Source organism: Mirounga angustirostris, unplaced genomic scaffold (genome assembly GCF_029215605.1).
Source record: "Mirounga angustirostris isolate CCGP_5_RB_7025 unplaced genomic scaffold, mMirAng1.0.hap1 SCAF_42, whole genome shotgun sequence".
NCBI classification, from domain to species: domain Eukaryota; kingdom Metazoa; phylum Chordata; class Mammalia; order Carnivora; family Phocidae; genus Mirounga; species Mirounga angustirostris.
Window position 1 is genome coordinate 103,736 of NW_026991750.1, and position 14,346 is coordinate 118,081.

The 14,346-nt window shown below is 53.4% G+C and overlaps 1 protein-coding gene across 2 annotated transcripts in view; it reads right to left on the minus strand.

Annotated features, from left to right (window-relative positions):
• CACNG5 (calcium voltage-gated channel auxiliary subunit gamma 5) overlaps nucleotides 1-6,958 on the minus strand; it is a 42,774-nt gene extending 35,816 nt beyond the window's left edge. For both annotated transcript variants that reach the window (XM_045888016.2, XM_064583857.1), the window contains exon 1: nucleotides 6,805-6,958. The gene's annotated coding sequence lies outside the window, so the exon portion shown is untranslated. The remainder of the gene's footprint in view (nucleotides 1-6,804) is intronic.
• Nucleotides 6,959-14,346: the final 7,388 nt, after the last annotated feature.

Here is a 14,346-nt window from a genome sequence, read left to right on the forward strand (position 1 = left end):
GGGGATGCTGCAGAAGCACAAACAAGAGCCCCTAAGGAACATCTGGGAAGGCTTCCTGGAAGAGGTGATATCTAAGCTGAGTCCTTTGTTCCTGTCTGGTGAGGAGTTTATGCTTTAAATGAGGGAAGGAGAAGAGAATTCTGGAAGAGTCAGACCCTGTGCCTGGCGACTTGGTTACATTTTCCTTTTTACAAATTCCAAGGGTCTCAGAAAGGCCATTGGGCTCCCTGAGTTTAAATCCTGGCTCTACCACTTATGATCCGGCTGACTTTGGGCAAGTTAACTGACCTCTCTGTCCTTTAGTTTCTTCACCTATAACATATGGTTAATGATAATGACCTCAAAGAGTTGCCTGACAGTTAGATAAGCTGGGGAGACCCAGAGTAGGGGATATGTATGGGAGCAATCGTCATTATACCCACTGCCTTTGCACTTGACCATGGCTTTGGGGCCAGGGTCACTGACAAGGTGCCTATAAGATCCACTGGCCTCAGAATTCAGTAGAACCTCTTTCGGACATCACGGAGAGGGGGACAGGGTCCATGTCCACGGAGCCAGGAAGACAAAGCAAGCGGCCCCCACATATCCAGCATATTTTGTTGTTTGATGTATGATGTCTGTTGTCTCCCTTTTGATTTGATCGTCACACCAACCCTGGGTGTAACTCCTCTCCCCTGCACTTTACAACTCAGGAAAACTCAAGCTCAAAGAGACAAGAACTTGCCCAAGGTCACACAGAGCGGTGGAGCTCCATCCACCCACTGCCCAGTATACTCCTGACTGGGAGCCTAGCTTTCCGTCCCCATGCCAATGCTTACCAGCCAGGCCTGATTCCTGGTCTGCAAAACGGCCATGACAGGAAGGTGTATCTCGTAAGGACTGGACAGCAAGAAGCTTACACAAGACTTCGCACATGGTAAGCCCCCAGGAGATGCTAGTTTCTATTACTCTGTCATCCCTGCTGTCTCCTCTTAATGGGAGAACTCCCCAGGGACCCATGCTCCCAAGGGACGGACAGCACAGATCTGCTGAGGCTCATCATCTCAGGTCCCCAGAGTGTGTGGATGTCCTCCTCCCCGACCCAGGCTCTCGTGCTCGAGCCAGGATCTTCCTTCCCGCCCAGGCACGCCCCCCATGCCGAGCTGCTAGTGCAGCTGCCGCCTTTTGCTCAAGGATCCCCACTGGGAGGGCACCTGGAATACTGGCTTATTCCAGGGGTTCTTGCCTCCCTCACCCAGGGCCAGCTGGCTTCTTTCCAGGCTTCCAGGCAAGATCAGCCCCCTCTACCCAACCCCACCCCCAACCCATGTCAGCTGCCTCAGTTTCTGCCCTTGGGCAGGTGTCTGAGTCGATGCACGCTGTCTCCCTCCATGAAGGGCTCATGCACATCCAGACTCCTGGAGCAGGAACGCTTCCTGCAGCCTCCTTGCTGGGCAGTGATCCAGGCAGCCTGGCCTTGAACTCTGGGGAGGTGGGGAACCCCACGCTGGGCAGCAACGCCAAGTGCACAGAAGTTTGCCCGAGGCTTCACCAGGGAGACTCCTAGTAACTTCTTTTTCTCGCAGATTCAGATTCTATTGTCTGGAATTACACACAATGAGTCTCATTTCCCAATTGTTCTGCCATAACAGGAAAAAAAATAAAGGAGGGTCATCCAAACTTCAAGACCTCCTCCCAAAATGCAGTTCTTGAAAAGTCCTGTCCGTCCTTCCCTTCCGAGGCTTCTCTCCCCCCTGGTCACGCCTGCACCTCCGTGGCCGCTGGCTGAGCGTGCGGCACCGTGAACGCTTGCCCCCCGAGCACCCGAGAGACCTATGTCCCATCGGGGCTTTGCCACTTAGCAGCCAGTGACTACATCTCTGGTTCCTCCTCCTCAGCCCTCGGAGAGGGAGGGGGACAGGGAGCGGGAGGGTTTAATTTCCCTTGACCTCGGGAGATACCGGCCTTGACCTCACCAGATGGCCTCGCTGCAGCTCAGTGAATAGATGCACGTGTCCGGAACAAGGGCCCGGAGCCGGAGCCGGGAGACAGGGGAGGGTGCTGCCTGCCCTCTGGCTTCCCGCCGGCGCGCGCGCACGGAGAGTGGGGGACCCTGGGAGCTGGCACGGGCCGCACCACCGGGGACGTGGGACAATGCACCAGTCCCTGAAAAAGCCGAGGCTGACAGAGCTTCTGGGACTCGTCCAAGGCCACACACAGCTACTAAGCGACTGAGCTGGGTGGGATCTGAACTCACCCCTGCTTGGCTCCAAAGTCAGTGTCAGACAGTAGAGCACGGACAGCCCAAGTTCGTGTCCCAAACTGTACCACCCACGTCACTTGGCCCTTCTGGGCCTTGCAACATGAGGCAAGGAAATCATAGGCACCTTGTGGGACCAGTATGAATAGGTGTGGGAGAACACCTGGGATGGTGTTTGCACCCAGCGGGTAGCGAGCACGCGGCTCTCCTTTACTCTGGGGAGAAAGCAGAAAGCCTCACAGCCCCCTCATGACCCTAACGGGATCAGGGCCCATCGGAAGCTGGCCCACTGCTGCCCGCCCAGCCACCCGTGTCCTTGCTCCCTGACTTGCTCTTCCTGCCGCTTGGAAGGCTCTTTGCCCAGATCTCTGCTTCACTCGCTCCCTCCCCTCCTTCTGGCCCCTGGTCACGTGGTGGGTGCCCCCTTTGAAAATGGCACCCCCACACACACCCCCCAAACCTCCAGCCCTTGCCTTGTCTTTCTCTCGAGCATTTTCACAGACAGCCTACTCTCTGTTTTCCCTCGTGAGCATATTTGTTGTTCGTCTCCCTCTGTAGAATGCTTGCCCCTAAGGGAACGGGATTGAATTTTGTCTGTTCTGTTCATAGCTGCATCCCCAGTGGTTCTCAACAGTGGGCGAGCCTGCCCCGCAGGGGACATCTGGCAATGTCTGGAGACATTTGTGGTGGTCACGGTGGGAGGAGGGGAGCTCCTGGCGCTTAGTGGGTAGAGGCCAGGGATGCTGCTAAACATCAGGCAACACACAGGATGGCCCAAGAAGAATAATCTGGCCCCAAACATCCACAGTACCACAGCTGTATTCCCATCGCAGAACAGTCGCCAGCACGTACACAGTAGGTGCTCAATAAACGATTATGTAGAAGAACGAAGAACTGCTGTATCATCATCATTATCTAAGAACAGGTATCATTGTAAATAATCTTCAAGAATGCTCATCGCCCTAATATAATGTTAAATGTCAACTACATCTCAGTTTTTAAAAAATGGTTGTTATTTGGGAGTTCATGGCCAGAAGCTCATACTGGTGACCAGTAACTTCTCTCTAGTCTGAGCCCTGCTCTCAGCAGCGCCCAGATGGGCTGCCAACGGCTCGCTGCCACACCGTCATGAGCCAAGACCAGAACATATTTCAGGCTCTGTGAGGGCCTGAGTGATGCTGGCCGGCCTCTCCCCGAATCCAGCCTGCTCATGGGCCCCCCTCAGCAGAACACTCAGTTCTCAGCCCTGCCCCCACACTCAGGACCACATGTCCACCTGGGCAAGGAACCACCTCCACAAGCCTTGTAGGGTGATCCCAGATGAGCCTGCGCCCCCAGGCTTCTCACAGCCCAGGAGACTTGCGGGTCTGAGTGAATTAGGTGCTTTTTGCTCCTTCTGAGGAAGGACGTGGGATGTTCAGGGAATCACAGGAGTAGAAAGCTCCCCTGGCCCTGCTCAGCCCAGGCCTTTTGCTCACCTAACAAATCACCACTGACAGCTTTAAACAGCCAGCATGATGAGCCCAGGCTCTCCAAACGCAGAGAACACCACCCTAGAATACATTAACTGCCACGTGGCCATGCGTTAACGGGAAGGTGGAGCAGCAGAAAAGGAAGGATGCTTTTGCCTTGGGCCTAGTTCACCCCGGGAACAGGCTGCCAAGACCCTGTGCCAGCTCCCTCGGTGGGCCACCCTCCCCCCTTCCCACTGAGAATTCCCACTGGAGGTTCACAACTTCCCCTGCCCGCTGCCTGCCCTGCCCCATATCCCCTAGTTTTCCTCTCTCTCTGGGGCCTCCTTGGGCTCACAACTGGCCCTTTCTCTGCAGACTTTGGGGCCAGTTAAAGTTAGTACCTTTTTCCCTCCCCTGCTCTCCCCACCTTCTCTTTTCTTCTCTCTCTTCCTCTGCTCTCTCCCTCTCCCCTTGCACAAAGGTCCTGAAAGCTTTTTTCTTTTTTTAAAGATTGTATTTATTTATTTGAGAGAGAGCACGCGTGTGAGTGCTCGAGAGCACAAGCAGGGGGAGGGAGCAGGGAGCCTGACGTGGGGCTCAATCCCAGGACCTGGGGTTCATGATCTGAGCTGAAGGCAGACCCTTAATGACGGAGCCACCCAGGTGCCCCATGAACGCTTTTAAATGAGTCATAAAGTTTCATAGCTGACAAATGGGTACAAGGCAGGAGTCAAAGGAACTAGTCTCTAATGGTGAAATATTAGACGGCAGGCAGCTAGGTCTGGGGAAACAGGGTATTTGGCAGGCAGGGGTTTTCCTGGTGCCGCTGAAGTCACATGTAGCTGGCCCCAATTCTGCCAGGGAGGAAGGCTGACACCAATGCAGAATGGAATGAAAGAGAGGCACATGCCCAGTGACCACCTAGGAATGAGCCAGCAGGCTACATGGGGCAGGCCCAGGACACCCACGGCTGGAAGCCTGAGGCAAAAGCACTGACTTCCCCCAGAGGCAGGGCTTGGTGGAGACTGGCTTCCAACCCTTGCATCCTCACTTTCTGGGACTCCGAGTTCAATCTCTGAGCTACCCTGATAGAAAAACACACAACTCGCCCCAGTGCCGAGGATGGTATGAGGGACCCTAGCAACTCAAAGCCGAGGGCTGAGAGTCATATGGGGGCTGGAGGAAGCAGAGACAAGCAGCCCTGAACACCTCCACTGAGCCTGACGCTGATATCTATGTCCTTGCTTTACACAACAGCCCTGGCCCCATTCCACAGACGAGAAAACTGAGTCCAGATGGTTCTGTCACTCGGCCAAGGTCACACAGTCAGTGACCCAGCTGGGACCGGAGCCCATGTTTTCCATGACGACGACATAGGGCCTGCCTCCTCCAGCCAAGTGGGAACCATTCAGTCAACCTCCCCCCTGCATTCCCCTCCTCCGCCCCAAGTCCTGGAACCCCACAGCCTGAGAATGGCTGAGCTCTCACAGGCTTGCTGCCAGGACGCCAGGCGTCTCACCAACTGGATGTGTGTGGACAGGGCAGTCCTGGCTCCACCCCACCCCTCAGGGTGTCCACGGCCTTCCACATGTAAGATGGAGGCAGAAGTCTGGGACAGGGACATCTGAGACACGGTGACAAACTGCATCTTTTCTAGCTGCCCTGGGGACCTGGCCCCGTGACGGGATGCCCCAGCCATCTCAGCTGCTAAGTTAGCAGAGAATTGGGGCAGAGCGAGGGCTTCTCAGGCAAGCAGGAGACTCTGGGAGGGGGGCTGGCTGGGGAGTCAGCAGATGTCACCAAGATGCCTGTGGTCCTGAGATGTCCTGAAGTCAGAACATCAGATCGAAGCCAAAATCTCCGCACCCTCCCTGCCCAACCTGGGCTGTGAATTCATCAAGCCTTGGGGTTTAGAGAGATGAGGGAGTGGCATGAGGTGGCCAGGAAGGAAGTCCCATCTTTTGTTCCCTAGGATGGTGCGGAGTAGGAGCCAGCACACGTGACAGCTGGAGGTTGACGTCTGTCTCCCACTTGGGGACCCAGTTCTGGGTCCTGCTCTTGTCCAGTCACTGATAATCCCACAAATCAGGTGAATCCGTTCCCATCCCCGAACAAGAGCTTCCTCAACCCTAAAAGGGGCATGGAGGTGGCTGGCAAGTTCTGGGGGGGGGGGCAGATGAGAGCCCAAGGCTGCATCAGGGCCCTGGGGAACCGACACCCAGGCCAGCCCTGGAGGGGCTCAGAATAGGATCCTCTTTCCTCCCCAGCCAGGTTCCAGGAATTACCTCTTAAAGCCCTTTCAGTCCCAAGAAGTGATAATTTGACTTCACTTTGAAAATTTTAACGAACTGCATCTTCACGGGTTGCCAGATTAGGATGAGGGCAGAGACAGCTCAAGTAATTAAAATGGGGAGGAGGGAGGCTTTGGAGTGATGGGGGAAATGTGCTGGTGTGTGCCTGGTGGGTAGGAATCTCACCCTCAGCCTCAGCCCACCGCGGGGGGGGGCCCTCCCCGCCAGCTTCTTCTCCCCTGCCTGTCCATCTCCGCTCCCCGGCATCTGGCCGCGACCCTTCCTGCACCCAGCCGGACCTGGGCATCCTCGCTGCCCCCGTGGTCAGGAGGGAGAAGCGGGGAATTCGAGGCATGGATGGACAGCCCCGCTCAACAGGTGGTGGTGGGCTTTCGCTCCCGCATTATCCGGATAATTTCTGCCAGCCCCACTCAAGCCCGTCGTGGGAGCGTGCCCTCAGCTTTGGAGTGGGCAACCAGACTGCCCAGCAGCGCCGGCCAAGAGGGGGCGGCATCTCCTCCCCCGCACATTCCCGACACGCACACGCGCGCACACACACGGACACACGCGCACACACGGGCGTGTACACGCGCACTCGCCGCCACGCTGCCCCTTCCTTCTCAGCGCCGGACCCGGACGCGCGCCCGCGGGGGTACAAGGTGGCCCCTGCCCCTGGCGACGAGGTAACGGGGGGCGGCCCCGCCCCGCGGCCGAGGCGCCGGCGGGAGATGGTCCTCCCGCCCCCCCCACCCCCCTCCACCCCACCCCCCACCCCCCGGCATGGGAGAGCGCGTCTCCCCGCCGGCTTCCCGGCTCCTACCTCACCCGAGCCGCCGCGGCCCCTGACCCTGGTCGGAGGTCCCTCGCCTGCTCGGCGCGCCGGGCGGGAGGTTCGGCGCCAGGTTCCCGGGCGCCCGCCCCGTCGCGTCCGGCCGAACCGCTCCGCGCCGGAGACCGAGCAGCCGCCGCCGCCGCCGCCGCCGCCGCGGGAGCCGCGAACTCGGAGAGGGAGGGGCAGGCCGGGGGCGGGGCCGGGGGCGGGGCCTCCCCGCCCCGCCCCCGCCCCCGCCCCCTGTTCCCCCCCTCCCGCTCCCCCGGGTGCGGCGGGCTGCGGACGCTGGGCTCCACCGCGGCAGGGGAGCACGTCGGCGGGAAGCACCTTCGTGAGGTCTGCAGGTGGAAAGTAGGGGCCTGGGGTAGGGGAGGAGAGGCTTTCGGGGCCGCTAGGGGTTGCCTGAGACCCCCTGACTTTGGTCAGACTTCCTTTCAAATTCCAGAGGCGCCCGCTTGGCAGTTACTAACAATAACAACCACGGCAACAAGGCCAGAGTGTGTATTGATCGCTTCCTGTGCGCGGTAGACTGTTCGGAGCGCTTTGTCTGTATGAAGTCATTTAAAGCCTTCCCAACAATCCCATTCTACCGCGGAGAAAACTGAGGCACAGAGACAGGACGCACAGCTGGAATTTGACAGAGCCAGGATTGCAGCCCGGCTCAGTCTGGCTCCAGGATCTGTGCTTTTAAAGCTTCGCTATGCTTGCTTTCTGTAGCAGTAAGCAAATTGTTTGCCTCTTCGAACTACTCAGTGGAAATATATGTACAATAAATGGTAGCAACCAGCATTTTTAAATTTCTTCTTTCTTCAGTCTATATGTCTCCTTTATCCTCTGGGGCCTGGACGCTCAGTAGGTGCTCAAAAAATATTTGTTCATCGATGACTAATTTGAAAGCTGCAGCTGGAGCCAGGGTGGCCCTGTTCAGTCAGATTGGATGTTGGCACCCAAGGGTTACCCTTTCTGGCCTGAATGCTTGCCCATTTCTCTGTAATGGCAACCCGGCCTGACCAATAGCCTTGTCCAACGTGTGTGGCTTGGTCACAGAGCAACGGCTTCTGCCCTCTGCTCTAAGCAGGAGGCGCCTCCCTGCAAGAAGGGGTCTCCAGGATGTAAGGTTGGCCAGCCAGGCCATAGGGAGGTTCTGCCAGAGGGTCAGTAAAATCCCTATAGACCATGAAATGGCAGAAGGCATGGAGTATATATATGTTTGGGGGCAAAAGTAGGTTGCCAATAACAAGACATCGGCAATGAACATATTTGTGGAAGACTATAAGGCAGGAGCCCCAACGGGAGCCCTTTTGCTGCTGAGATCTGACCTGGGCATCATGGGAGAACATTGTCACATGTGAGTGGGGCCCTGTGGAATTGGGACAACTGGAAGTTTTGGGGAAGGATGCCCCAAGTTTCTATTTGAGGCATTTTTGGCCTAAAAAATGCCCAGCTTTTTCTCTCTTCTCCTACTTCCCCAAGAGTGCTCCTTCCCACCCTCTAGAATTCCCTAAGGAGGAGAGGCCTCTCACCCCTTGGACAAGTGCTCACGTCTCTCAAACCCTCAATACCCATCAGCCCCAAACTCTTTCAGATGTGCTAGTCCCTTCTGCCTGACTTGCCCTCTCCTCCACTTGGAAAACTCCTATAAATCCTCTAAGACCTTACTCAGCTTGCTCTTTCTGACCCAATAATTAATTTCTCTCTCCCCTACGTGGGTCCGGGAGCCTCTCGTCTAGCTCTCACCACTTTAGCAATGGTGAGTTTACTGACAGTCTCCACAGCTGTGCTTGTGAGCTCCTTGAAGGCAGAAGGCCCGGCATACAGTAGGTGCATAGTTAATATTCGCTGAATGAATGAATATCGGTAAGATGCATTTCCCCAGGGCTCAAGCTGTTAAGAGGAAAGTCACCAAACAAAAACACTGGTGGAGCTGGATCAGTGCTGTGAAAAGGTGAAAAATGGACATAGCAGCCAGAAGATATGCCTTTCTTAAGGTCTGCACTTAATATTCCCAGCAAAGGCCAGAGACGCTGCCCTGGCATCTGTGTTTTATAGGGTCACCTCAGCTGGGCAGCAGCCAAGTCATCAGGCAACCGAAGAGGGAAGGTATGAGAGTGTGACGGTGGGTATGGCAGGGGGAATGGACTCCCCTGTGGGTCAGTTGAGGGATGCTGGAATGCCACCTGCTTCCTAGATCAGTTCCCTCTTTAATCTGTGCAATGCTGTTCTCTAGGTCATCTTGCAATGCCCATGATGAAGGAACAGACCCATTGTTTGCAGAAGGCACCCTTTAAAACGAAAATCAATTTCCGGGGTGCTCCCAGTCTCCTCCCTCACCATTCTGCCTGAGGCAAGTGAGGATACCTTGGGAGGTGGGTGGTTGAGCGAAAAGGGATTTGCATTAGATGGAACGAGGTCTTCAGCCTCCTGCCCCTAGCTAGCTGTGTGACCTTGTACGTGTTACTTGACTACTCTGAGTTTTGGTTTACTCCTCAGTAACCAGGGTTGACTTCATGGGCTTGTAATGTATGCAGTCACAAAGACCTGCTCACTCTTTGAAATGCTCTGTGCCTGGTTTCGTGATCTGCTTTTATCACCTCAGAATTCAGTTGGGAACAAGGGGCAGCATTTCCATTTTGTACTGGACCCCACAAATTACGGAGCTGGCGCTGGTGTTAACACCCACCTTCCTGGGTTGTTGTGACACCTCACTGAGATAGTGTTGGCACCAAGGTCTAACACATGGGCTCCCAACAGAATTTAGTTGCCCTTTCTCTGATTTGTCTTAAAGATGGATAGGAGTTCACTGGGGAGGCAAAGGCACCGGAAGGCAGTTTCAGGCAGCGGGGTCAGCATAGGCAAAGGTATGAGAATATGAAATTACATTCAGGGCAAGGCGAATGGTTGGGTAGGGGGAGCAAATGGAGGGAGAGAAAACTGGAGAGACATGTTGGGGTCCAAGTGAAAGACCTGCTTCTTTTAAGGATTTTAGATCTCAGGCCTGGAGACCTGTGAGCAGAAAGCCCTGGGAAGGGAGGGTAGGTGGGTTCTACATATCAACATTCTTAGCCCACAGTTCAGCTGCGGACTGGTTCAGATCATGAGGTAGGCAGTGGATGGCGTGGGTGGGAGCCCTGCTCGGAGGCTGCCAATTCGGCGTGTTTGAAACACTCACTGTTGACATAATGGGAAAATGCTGTAGGTGTCAAAGCCAGCAGCAGTGCTCGGGGACCTGGGGACTCTGGGCCTGATGAATAATGGAGCAGCCCTTCCTCCTTGGGTCTCTTTTTCCATCCTTTCAATAATTCATGCATTCTCCATTGGTTGAGGAGTTTCATAAAACCTCAGCTTTTTCTGAATCCTGGGTCAATCTGAGCAAATCTGATGGCTTCATGCATTAGGTCTTAATTAGAAATATACATACACATGAGCACATTCAGTTTTGTAAAATGTGCCTTGTATTCATGTCAGGGAAAATGCCCAATTATGTCTCAGAAGAGAAAAGGTCCAGCCAGGTCCCTTGGAGGTAGAGGTGGGAGCTGGGTGCTCTGGGAGGGATGGACTGGTTGGGAAGAGGCCCACATGGTGTGCACTCCCCAGTAGGGGGCTATATATTTTTGTGCTCAGTGCTCTATCCCCCTGTCCCTCCCCATGGAAAGAGTTTCCTTCGTTGCCCTTTTTAATTTATGCTTGGATGGAGGACCTGCTTTGGCCAATGAAATATGAGCAGAAATGACATGTGTCATTTCAGGTGGAAGCTTTAGGGGCCCCTGAGTGTTTTGCCATCCTATTTTCCCTGCCTTTGGGATTGTGGAGACACTAGTCAAGATGAAGCTTCTGTCACTCTGAATGTCACTCTGAAGTGATTACAAGGAGTAGAACTTCCTTGCTGACCTCGGATAGACACCGCATAAGCAAGGGGAAAAAAGAGTTGTTGTTTGAAGACACTGGATTTGGAGAGTTATTTATTACTACTGCAGAATGTAACCTAACCTGATTCATCTCTCCTTCCCTCCTTCCCTTTCTTACACCTTCTAGTACCTACACCTGACTCATTCATGCAGAAGCATATGGGCTATACAATTGGTATAGTGGGGAGATGCGCTGGGGAGCCCTAAACTCCAGGTCTAAGTGCTCATCAGTAAGGATGGGGGCTGAGCAGTAAGAGAGATGAAGGCACTTTCAATAGGGTTGGGAGGGAGGAGATCTGAGTTTCTCAGCAGAGCCAGATGGAGTTTAAAATGGGCATGACCTCAAGACACGTGGGAAGTGTATTTGTGTTTGTCAAGGGAGTTGGAAGTGGGGGAAAAGGGCCCAGTGAAGAAGTCAGGGTTGCAGGGGGCAGAACTGGGTAAAGCCAGGGCAAGAACCGAGGCTGATGTAGAGTTGCCCCTATGGAGGGCTGGCTAATAATATTAGTACCGATTACAACTAATATCAATTACATGCCACACTCTGCTAAGTGCTTTCTATGTGTTAACACATTTGGTTCTTAGAACAATCCGATGAGCTAGGACATTACTATCCCTTATTTCCAGATGAAGAAGTAGAGGTTTAAAGAAGTAATTTGCCCTGGAAATGGCCAAATTATAGTGCCAAGGGAGAATGGCATGTTCAGGCTCTGTCCATGTCAGCATCACCCATGCCGTGAGTGGGCACGGCGGCCATAATCTTGAGAACAGCTGTCAGGGCCCAGGCATGCAGGATCTGGTCTCAGTAGGGGAACCCGGGAGCTGTTTGGGGGCCACACATTCTGGATGCCTGGGCAAACGGGGAAGGCTGGGATGACAGGACCACTGGCCCTGAGAATTTTCAGGGCCCAAGGAACACTAGACTTCAAGAAGCAAAAGACTGGTTCCCAGGGGCGCCTGGGTGGCTCAGATGTTAAGCATCTGCCTTCGGCTCAGGTCATGATCCCAGGGTCCTGGGATCGAGCCCCACATCGGGCTCCCTGCTCCGTGGGAAGCCTGCTTCTCCCTCTCCCACTCCCCCTGCTTGTGTTCACTCTCACTGTGTCTCTCTCTGTCAAATAAATAAATAAAATCTTTAAAAAAAAAAAAAAAAAGACTGGTTCCCTGTTCTTCCTCAAGGGGGAAGCTGGGTCAGGAAATGATGCTTTCTGTCTAGCTGGTTGGGTGGGGAACCTAGAAGGCAGGTCTGTGCTAAACCTCCAGGTGAGATTCCTTCCTCACAGTCTCTTCCTTGTTCATAGATTCATTCTTAAGTTTCCCTCTTTTCCTCCTGGACTTGACTTTGCTGGCAAAAGAGGTGTCTACGGGGACATTGCCTCTACCCCACACTTCCCCCAGTCAAACCTCACCACACCCCTCCTTCTTCTGTTGTCTCTGAGTTCTGCCTGAGCCGTTTTCCATGCCCCCAGCGAACGCCCCTTCTCCTCTCCATAGCCCACTAAAGTGCCTGGTCAGGCCTCCAAATGTGGCCTGCTGAAAACGGATCTCTTTTCTTCCATTAGAATGTGCTCTCTCCCCCTCTTGAGGCAGCAGAGTGTGAAGCCTGGGAGTGTTCACACAGCCGTTCATGTCTCTGCCGGGTGACCGAGCAGCCGCTCGCTCGTATTCCCTCTGGCCCTCCTCCAAGCTGTTCTCCCTGTCCCCTAAGACCAGTTGTTCAGCCTCTGCTCTCATAACTTGTCCCCTTGGCAACTAGATTGTTGCTTATAAAACAGTTCCAAGGGAAGGGGAGCCCATCAGCAGAACGAAGACTCCTCTCCATTTTGACCACTGAGAAAGTTGCAGGGTGTTAAAGGAAGTGACACTGGAATGGAGACCATAGATGGGGCTGAATGCAGCAGGGCAGGGAAGAGAAAGACCCAGGAGGGCAGGGGAGGTCTGTAGGTGGCGGCCGAAGATGGCGCTCAAACAGGTCAGCACCTGGACAGCTCCCAGCAGGGCTGAGAAACAAGCTGGTTTGCAGCCTCACAGTCCTAGAGTCCTAGACTTTTTCTGGTTCTCTGCTGAGCTCTATAAAAGCTCTCTGCCCTGACTCATGCCGTCAGGCCTCAGGGAGACACTAATTTCATCTGATAAGCTAATCCATGTCTCCGACAGCATGCATTCTCATGGGCTAAGGTGTTACTTAGGTGACATATGCACAGTTGGAGAACCTCCAGAGGCTGGGTCCCTGAGAAGAAGAGAGACTGCGGTGGTTGTAATCCCAGCAAGCTTGTTGACAAAGTGGTGTGTATGTGTGTGTGTGGGAGGGAAGCAGCTCAGCTCAGGTGACTGGCCGCCTCCCTGGGGCAAACAAACGGCTGGGTAGAAAGCGGTGGCCTGGTAGGGGTGGGCACCCGGAACAAAGGGCCCAAACCCCTGGAGGGTGGGGTGCGGGAGAGGAGAAAGGGAGGCCAGGAAGTGAGAACACTGTATTTCAGAACAAAGAAAACAGGGCCAGGCTCCAGCCACCTCCTCAATTACCTGGCTCCTGAGAGGACAGAGAATAGCATCTTTAGTAACCACTTCCTAGCTTTGAAGTCAACAACAACAGAAAAAGCTTTGAAAGATATGAGTGAGGGTGGTTTTCTAAGCGGGCAGCATCTGGGAAGGAAGCAGTATATGTCACCGAGGAGCCAGGCAGCCAGTGTGGGGGCGGGGCGGGCAGGAGTACAGTTTGGAGCAGATCCACAGAAACCTTGAAACTGACTGTATCATTCAGGATTGTTTTGGTTACAAATGAGAGAAAACCAGGAGAGGGAATTAATTGACTCACGTAACTAGCATCCGGTGGTGGAAGAGAGTGTGGTAGAAACAGGTGCTCAGAGTTAAAACTAGCACAGATACTGGAAGAAGGGACGGATATCGTTTGCCAAATCATCAGACGCCTCGCCACAAAGAGGTTAAGGAAGAATACTCTTATAATGCGTCAGCCTGGTTCCCTGCCCAGGCTGGTATAACTATGACACTAGTTTTTTTTAATTAAGAATTCTTTTTATTGAAGTGAAATTCACACAAGATGAAATTAAGCATTTTAAAGTAGCATTTAGTACATTCACAATATTGTACAACTACCACCTCTATCTGGTTCCAAAATACTTTCATTTCCCTAAAAGAAAACCCTGTACCCATAAGCAACTGCTTCCCATTCGCTCTCTCTCCGACCCCTGGCTAATACCAATTTGCTTTCTGTGTCAAAGGAGTTACTTATTCTATATATTTCATACCAGTGGAACCATCCAATATATAGCCTTTTGTGTCTGGCTTCTTACACTTAGCATGATGTTTTCAAGGCTCATCTACATAGTAGCACACATCAGTACTTCATTACTTTTTATGATTAATATTCCATTGTATGTATATCCTGCAATTTATTTATTCATTCATCCACTGATGGACATTTGAGTTGTTCCACCTTTTAGTTACTGGGAATAGTGCTTATTATGAACATGTGTGTACTTGTATTTTTTTGAACACTCATTTTCAGTTCTATTGGGTACATATCTCGGAGTGGAATTGCTAGATCATATGGTAATTCTATATTTAACTTTTTAAGGAACTGACAGTTTTCCATGGCAGCTGAGCA